The sequence below is a fragment of the Pipistrellus hanaki genome, assembly GCF_964339955.1.
Source record: "Pipistrellus hanaki genome assembly, chromosome: 6".
In the NCBI taxonomy this organism is placed as follows: Eukaryota; Metazoa; Chordata; class Mammalia; order Chiroptera; family Vespertilionidae; genus Pipistrellus; species Pipistrellus hanaki.
The window spans coordinates 8,451,442-8,459,730 of record NC_140508.1 but is presented as its reverse complement, the minus strand read 5'-3'; the positions used below and the strand labels follow the sequence as shown (position 1 = coordinate 8,459,730).

The window sequence follows — 8,289 nt, the reverse complement described above, 5'->3', positions numbered from 1 at the left end:
GACTTATCCGACTGGTTCTCCCAGGCTTTTCCACTCCGTGGGAATAGGCTTTCTCGTTACTGAGGGGACGCGAACTGGTGGGCAGGACGACGCACTGGGACGATGCTGAAACGAGATGTCATTACAGATGTAGGAGTTGTCCACAGGAAGGTGCACGTCTGACCGTGTTCTAGGAGGCAGATCCTGTTAACTGGAATCGATGTTCTGTGTGAACATGCCTGTCTTCGAGTCAGCTCTCTGGGATGCAGCACACGTCTGAGCCCGCTTCCGCAGGGGGTCTGCTGAATCCCGCCTGCCTGACCCCATGGCCTTAGGCCCGGACCCCTGGACGAGAGGATGCCAGGGTGGGATTTGGTGGGGCAATGTGAGTGCCTGCTGATGGCAGAATCATTGCTGTCCCTCCTGAGAAATGCGGACTCCAATGGAGAGAAGCCCCTCTCCATTGTCTAAGAGGATTCCCCAAGGGTGATGCTGTGCTTTGGTGCAGCCAGCAGGTGGCACCAGTGACTCCAATACCACTATTGGGGACAGGTTCTGTATTCAATTTCAGGGGCTTAACTTTATTAGAAAAAATGAGTGTAGGTTCCCGGTTTGCTCTTGTTACTGAGCTTGTAAGATACTTGGAAAGTGAAACCGAGGGATTATTTATCCTGTGAGAAGAATATTTTTTTTAAAACAATACATTTTTATCTTTAGAAAAACTGATGGCCTCCTTTGGAAAAGCTGAAAGCAACAATTTTTCAGAGGCCAGAGTCCTGATTTTTCTACTTAAGAATTGAATGTCCCTCTTGGTTTCCTTCTTGGACCTTGAGGCCTGGTTGCTGATGGTGTAGGAGACACTGAACACCGCTCACCCTTTAGCATGATTCCTGCCCCTGGTTTGGGAAAGATGATGAAACCCGTATCTCCCCAGATGGGGATGAGGGCTATTTTAAACCGAGTTGTAATTTGAAGCTCTAGGCCTACGTGCTGCTAGTGTGAATTGAGGTGTAAATAAATGTAAAATGCACAGCAGATTTCAAAGAGTTGGTACAAAAAAAGTGATATGTTGAATAATAAAATGAATTCACCTGATCATACTTCTGTTACCATGGCTACTAGATGTGGAACTGCACTGGCTGGCAGGACCTCTCCCTGGTACTTTGCTGCCCTAGGCCTGGCATTTGAAGGTTTCTCCACTCATCAAATATTAACATGCACCCTCATCCCACCTTAGCGGCACATTCTCTGCAGATTTTTCATGTTTTACTTCTGAAGTTATTTGGCAATCTCTACGCTTAACAATGATTTAATAACGATCATGAATACTGGGGAATTTCTCAAAAGAAATGTTATGTGACAAATTGTTTTCAAATGTATTGAATGTGTTTGAATACTAGTGAGATATACAATATTGCATTTGTAGACGTTTAATGAAACTGATCCATTTGGGATTCTTATTTTTATACATGAAGCCAATCTCTTCCTCCCTCTCTCTCTCTCTCTCTCTCTCTCTCTCTCTCTCTCTCTGTCTCTGTCTCTCTGTCTCTCTGTCTCTCTCTCTCTCTCGTCTCAGAGACCTTTAGACAAGCCCCCTATAAAAGCCCCAGACCTTGGGTGCAGAGCACCTGGTGGAAATCTGTCCTGGCAGCACTTACAAAAGCAGTTCAACACAAGCCACCTCTGTCCTGGGAGGTGCTGGGGTCAGCCAGAGGCTGCCAGCAGCACAGCGCCAGGACTTCCTGCTAAGCAAGGCTCCCCAGGCGCGCAGAGCTGGGCGCAGGGGGCAGGAGAAGGTGGGGGAGCCTTGTGGCTGCAGTTTTGAGAGTTTTTATCATCATAGGTGTTGTCACAAGGCAAATACAGCAGAGTAAATCACTCTAGCCTGTTGTACGTTAGTCTATTGTGGATTTTGTTTCAGTATATTAGAAATGCTTTTTAAGGTGAGGACTGTTTACAAAGCAAATAAAAACCTTGCATACTTGCTTAAAGTAAGTTGGCCCCTTAAAAAATAACTGGCTTGCATTCTTATTCTTGTAGGTTCTCCCGAGGGGTGTGGAACAGGGGAGGGGGCGGGGAGAGGAAGTGGACAAAATACTAAGAAGAAACTGTCAATTGCCAGGCTTCCACGGGTCCAAATCCACAGTGCCCTTTGGGTCGTCACGGCCATGGCAGTGCCTGGCACATCTTTGCCACCAGCCACAAGTGTGGGCCTCTTCCTAGGTGTGACTCATGATCAGATGTGGCCCTATTGCCTGTCATACTGTGTCTGCATCACTCCGACAAGATTCCACTGGGCTGCCTGGGGGCTGAGAGAGGCTGGCTTTTCTTACTCTGACCTGGACTTCTGGCCACAAATAGCCACCTTCCCCTGCAGGCCGAGCCCTGTCCACTCCTGACCGTGGGCACCTCCTCGTCCACCGAGTTTGCCACCTTTTCCTTCCCTTTGTTTCCCTGCCTTCGTGGACCTTCCTGACTCTCGGATTGGCCTTTGAAATAACTGAAGCTGATATTTTCTGAGAAAAAAATGTCTTGATGACCAGTACTTCCCACTGTCTAGATTCGTGGCTTCTGGTGCCAGAGGCCCAGGGCATCTGTCAGGCTCTTTACCTGCTCAGATTTCATGTAGCATGATCTTCCCAACACCTAGATCTTGGACTTCTGGCCTCGGGAACTGCGTAAGGAAGTAAATTCTGTCATGTAAGCTGCCCAGTCTGGGGTCTTTTGTTACAACAGCCCGAGCTAACACAGGATCCCCAGGTGTAACGTGCTGTTCCCGCCCCCGCCCCCCCCCACCGTTTTTCCCCCTTCCCTCCTGCCCTCAGGATAGATTCCATGTCCATGCTGTGTATACAGGAGCCTTTAGAAACACCACCAGGCTCCCGGTGATCTGACTCACGGCCAGGCTGCACCTGCTGGGGCAGGGTCTCGGCAGCACTCACCAGGAAGACCCGGCCAGCAGGTGGCCACCCTCCCTCCGACGCAGGGACAGGCACTGGGTCATGGACTTTTCAAAGCCCAGGTATTAATCTCACACGTACTGGGCAAAGGGGCTTCCTAACACACCTGCCTCCCTGTGGAGTGGCCAGAACTGAAAAGCATGCAGCCTGCGGATCGGGACTTGTTTGTAACCCACGCTTCCTATCGGCACCGGCGGCTTTTCTAAGCGTGATGGAGCTTGGCCTCCAGCCCTGGTTTGGGAGGTGGGGGAGGAAAGGATTTGGGACCTTGTCCCCGGTGGTGGAAGCTGCTGAACCTCTGACGGCACGTGTGGGAGGGCTGCCGAGGCTGCCACCGCCCCACCTGCCGCGCCGCTGTGCAGGCTGCGGCCGATGCGCTGGGGGAAAACGTGAGAACTGCAGGGCTCTGCACTACCGAGCTCTGCTCAGCGGGCGCGCTCAGCACTTTCTGTGTGCTGTCTGGTTCCGTCTCCACAGAGGCCCTGGGAGGAAGTGACTGTCATTATGCCCATTTTATAGCTGAGGCAGCTGAGGCCCCTGAGGTTGTCGCTAGCACCTGTGTGACGGTGCAGGTCACAAACAGGGCTGTCTGCCCCTGGCCCGCCCTCCGCCCTCGCAGGGCCCGGTGCTGCCTGCAAGGGAAGGTCAGTTTATCTCCAGAGCAGCAGGGGGGGGGGGGGGGGGATGTAGGAGGCAGGTCCCTGCAGAGCTAAGACGGCGGGGCCCAGACCAGGCCAGCCTGCCTTGGGAAAGCCTGCCAGCCCTGCGCCTTTCGTGCTTCCTCTATGCTTTGCCATGTTGATGTTTTCAGTGGAGGCTCCTCCGGCCTCCGGTTTGGTGAGGCGGGGACAGGAGGGGATGAGGGAACCCAGCCTGCAGCCTAGCTCTGAGAGGAAGAGGCGGCCGCTCTGGCTTAAGTCCACAGGAACCCCGCATTGCTCACGTCTCCCGTAAGACAGGCGGGCTTCGCACGCCCCAATGTCAGTTTTCTGGAAGGTGTTACTCATGTGTCCATTCACTCAGCACGCATCCACTGAACGCTTCCCTGTGCCGGGCACCGGGATCCCGCAGGAACAAAGCCATCGGCAGCCTCCTCCCGGCCTTACGTTTAGTGGGGGAAGACCCGCCTGGAGGTGCAGCCAGTGGCATCTAGGAGATGCAGGTGGGATGAAGGGACCCGGCCTGGCCGCTGGCTGAGCCAGGGGGCCCTGATGCACAGGAGCAGGCAGGAGGGCTCTGGGGGAGGCGGGCACCATCCTCCTCCCAGTGGGGGTGGGGAAGGGAGCCCGGAAAGAATGTAAACGGGGATGTTTGAAGGGGAAGGATCCTTAGCTGAGCCCCTTCCCAGGCTGAGCAGTGGTCCCCACGGCCCAGGGCTCTGTCCTGCTCTTCTCTCACCAGCATTGGCCTCCTAGGTCTAAGGCAGCAAATGACCACGGTCTGGGAGGCTGGACACAGGCCTTGGTTCTGTGGCAGTTCTGAGATCAGAAGTCCAAACTCCAGGTGTCGGCCAGGCTGTGTTCCCTCAGATGGCACGAGGCGGGAAGGGTCTGTCCGGGGCCTTTCTCAGCTCCTGGTGTGGCAGCAGCATGACCTGCCCTGGCCTGTAGCTGCATCACTCCAGCCTCTGCCTCCGCTGTCGCCTGGCGTTCTCCGTGTGTGTCCTTCATGTGTCCTTCTTACACACACAATAGTCCTTGGATCAGGCCCATACTGACCCAACATTACTTCATCTTAAGTTGGTTATACTACATAACTGTTGTCAAAGAAGGTCAATCCATGGGTACCAGGGTTAGGGCTTGAACCTGTTTTTTGGAAGACACATTTCAACCCATGGCCAACACTCACACACACGCGCCCCAGGCACCGTCCCAGACAAAGGCCAACCTCCCAGAGCAGGGCCCTGAGTCCGCTCTCCCCATGGGGACAGGGACCAAGTCTGTGCGGTGGGACGCGGTGTCAGACATCCCTGTGTGGGCGGCAAGAGGGGACGGAGCTATTCCAACTGCCACAACCAGAGCTGGAGCCCGGGACACGGTCCTCAGGGGACGAAGGGCATTATGGCAGTATGTGTATAGGGCAGCAGCAGCTCCGCCTGAGTCACCAACCTGTGCTCTTTCCCTCCTGCCCTCCCGACCCCCCAGCACAAAAGGCCCTGGGTCGCCCCTGTGAGGCAGGGGCTGGGACTTTAGAGGGAGAGCCCAGCCTCACGTCACAAATGACAGGGCCAAGATCAGCCTCCAGGCTGACCTCCCAGACCTCGAGGGCTGGGGTGGGAGGAGTGCTCCCAGGGGTTTCTTCTTCCATGACAAGGAGCCTCGTTGTTGGCATCCGTTTAGCATGAGGTTTCTCAGTCTCAGCATGACTGACGTTTGGGGCCAGGTAGCTCTTGGTGGCGGGGCATCCTGTGTACTGTAGGATGTTTAGCCGCTTCCCTGGCCTCCACATCCTCCATGCCAGGAGCATTCCTTCCCTTCCGGCAACCGGAATGTCTCCAGACGCTGCCAATGTCCTGTGTTCAGTGGAATCAGGTCCGGTGTCTGTGAGTCTCCTGGGCTCTGCGTCATGAGGCAGAGGCTGCCCAGCTCCAGGCATTCCACCCGCCTTCAGAGAGAAGGAACACGAGGGGCTGATCCAGCGGATTTCCGCTCCGGTCTCACTTCACTAACCTCTCTGCGGTCCCCACCGGCCCACCCTCAAGCGGGGAGACAAGGCCTCCTCAGAGGCTGTGGGCGGGACAAGCTGGGATCTCGGATTGGCCTGCCTGTCACTGCCCTTGGTGGCCTCGGGGAAGCCACTCTGAGCTTAAAACTGGGCTAATAGTACCACCAACGACAAGGGCTGTTTTGCAATTAAACCACCTAATCTAAGTACGTAACCCAGTCAAGGACCTGGCCCACAGCGGGCACTCCACGGCAACTGGCCTTCATTACTATTAGCGGTGAGAATTAACCACATGCAAGTGGCCAGCACTCAAAAACATCTGGTAAATGTTGGTGGCTGTATCTCCCACCTCAGAGCCTTCACCTTTTCCGTTCCCTCTACTCTTATGGCTCTGGTTCTCACCAATTCCCAGGGGCCTTTTACCCTCTTCCTTGGTCCCTGCAGGAAGCAGGGAGGCACTTTTTTTTTGTTTGTTAATATTTTATTGCTTTTTTTTTTTTTTTTTTTTTTTTTAGAGAGGAAGGGAGAGCGATAGAGAATTAGAAACCTCAATGAGAAACATCAAACCAGGGCACATGCCCTTGACCGGAATCGAACCTGGGACCCCTCAGTCCCCAGGCCGACACTCTACCCACTGAGCCAAACCGGCTTTGGCGAGGCACGTTTGTTTCCTACGCCCACCCTCAAGCGGGGCCGAGGACCTGCCTGGCCTGCCCGCTGATGGTGGCCCATTACATTAGGTATGAATTGGGTAAATAAATGACTCAGGTAGAGGTTGGTGATACTTGGGTCCAAAAGTGGGGCTACCAGAGAGGTTGACGATGCCGAAACTTAAGGGATCAGGGGATGAATGAGTTAATGAACCCGTACCTGGGCATCCGCTGCCCCCACCGCTATCCCTACCCCAGCCACTTCCGGGCGGGGCAGGAGGCGAGGTGCCCGCGGGAAACCCACCCGCCCGGAGCTGGACCAACATTGCGCCCGAGCCCCGTGCTTCCCGCGTTCGGACCCTGTGGCCCCGCACTGGGCGGCCGCCCCGGGCTGAGACCTTGGCGGACCCCTCCGGACCCGGCGCCAACACGTGCTCCACCGACGCCGCGCGCCGAAGCCGCGCACCCCGCGGGAGCACCGCCCCGCCTGGCTGGGGGGCGGGAGGGAAAGAGGGTGGGGCCGGCGCGGGGGGCGCTGGGACTTGTAGTTCCGGTGTCGCCGCCGCCCGCACCCACCGCCTGCCTGGGAGCGTGCGGAGAGCGCCGCGGATCCCGTCCCAGCTCTTCCTGGCCAAGGCCATCAGAACCTGTTTGTCACAAAAGGGGAAACTGAGGCCCAGCGACAGAACCCAGCCTGCAAAAGATCACGTGGTCGAGCCGTGGCCGCCTTCCCTGGTGCAACAAGTGTAGGTCACACTTTATTTTATTTTTAAAAGTTCTTAGTTATTAACCTTCTCATGAAAAATCTGCACAGTCACCACAGATAAAGTCACTGAAGAATCTTTACTCCTTTTTTTTTGCTCCATCCTTGGCTTTGCAGACCCCCTGACTTTCTTCATTCTGTTCTTGCTTTCCTGTCTCAGTTTCTTGAGTCTTCTTTTCATACAGGCCATGTCTTGTGAGTCCATGTTTGGGTTCATTTTTCTTTTCCTAACCCAAGGAATCATAAAGCCAGTTTGTCTTGCCACCACTGAAATGGGTTCCGAATCCAAATGCAAATACAGCTTCGATGTGGTCTTACACTGCATTTAGGCTAGTTTCCCTGAATTTCTGTCTCAGATACTGTCCTGTTACCTCCCAGGGTGAAGGGCGTCATTGGCCCTTTGTTTTCCCTGAAGTCACCTGGTGTTCATGAACTTCCTGGACCGGGTAGTTACTGTGTCGCTCAGGGATGGTGGCTGATCTTCCAGCAGCCAGGGAGGAAAAGTGCTAGCCACACTTTCATCAAAGTTTTCAAAAACGGAGGTTGGAGGGTCCTTTCCTAGCTGAGAGCTCCCCTCGCCTCCCTCGTTCCATTGTGCATTCACTCACCTGTTTCCCCGAGGGCCTCAGCTTGCTAGCTGTGTGGCAAAGGCCTGGAGGCAGTGTTATGCCAGCGAGTTGGAGGGACAAGAGAAGGGGGAAATGAGTTGACACAGAAACATGTGTTCCCTGTAGGCTCTTTGAAGACTTAGGGCTCCATACTCAGTGTAAGGCGGTGAGGACCAGGGCTGGGGAAGGAGGGATCAGACTTCAGTGGCTGCTGGTGGATATCTGAATAACTGGTAAACATTTCGCCTGCATCCCTCCCTCTTCAGCCCACCTGGTGTCACTAGTGTCCCCACAGACCCCAGCCTGTGTCCCACTGTCCAGAGAGAAGTCCATGGGTTGGGGCCAGGAGTGACTCCACTTAGAGTTCCAGTTCCCAACTGCACAGGGGTCACAGTGGTGCCTGGACATGCAGAAGGTCTGAGACCCCAGAGCTGGCCCCCATCATGGTGTGACCCACTGGTGCCAAGTTGGTGCCAGGGCCAGCTTTGAGGGCATGACCTGCACAGTCCCATGGCTGGATGCTCTGAAAGGCCCCACACTTGGTTAAGTGCTCTCCTATCAAATGTGAATTTCCTAATAACTTTGAACTCTGAAAATTCTGTAGCTGACCTGCCAGGTGTGGCATGGAGAGGGCTGGAAATGGGCCTGTTTCTGTGGTTGGAGAC

The 8,289-nt window shown here is 54.7% G+C and overlaps 1 protein-coding gene across 1 annotated transcript in view; it reads right to left on the bottom strand.

Annotated features, from left to right (window-relative positions):
- Window positions 1-8,289, bottom strand: part of ZBP1 (Z-DNA binding protein 1) — a 244,968-nt gene that overhangs the window by 81,986 nt on the left and 154,693 nt on the right. The gene's annotated exons all lie outside the window — the stretch shown is intronic.